The following is a 203-nucleotide window of genomic DNA, read 5'->3' as shown; positions in this document are numbered from 1 at the left end:
GTCGAGAGTTCTGCTGTGGACTTCTTTAGAAACGAGGTTAGTTTGATCCGAGGAGCAAAGCTCAGAATAAAGCTTTGGTCTTAACTGCATGACAGTAGATTTCCTGTAATAGTCTTAAAGCAAAGAATCAGTGAAGTTTGAATAGAACTGGTCATTGTGACGTCACTAACGCAATGCATTATGGGGACGGTTCTGCAAGCCTG

Source organism: Oreochromis niloticus, linkage group LG4 (assembly GCF_001858045.2).
Source record: "Oreochromis niloticus isolate F11D_XX linkage group LG4, O_niloticus_UMD_NMBU, whole genome shotgun sequence".
In the NCBI taxonomy this organism is placed as follows: Eukaryota; Metazoa; Chordata; class Actinopteri; order Cichliformes; family Cichlidae; genus Oreochromis; species Oreochromis niloticus.
This window is presented reverse-complemented; position numbering follows the sequence as displayed.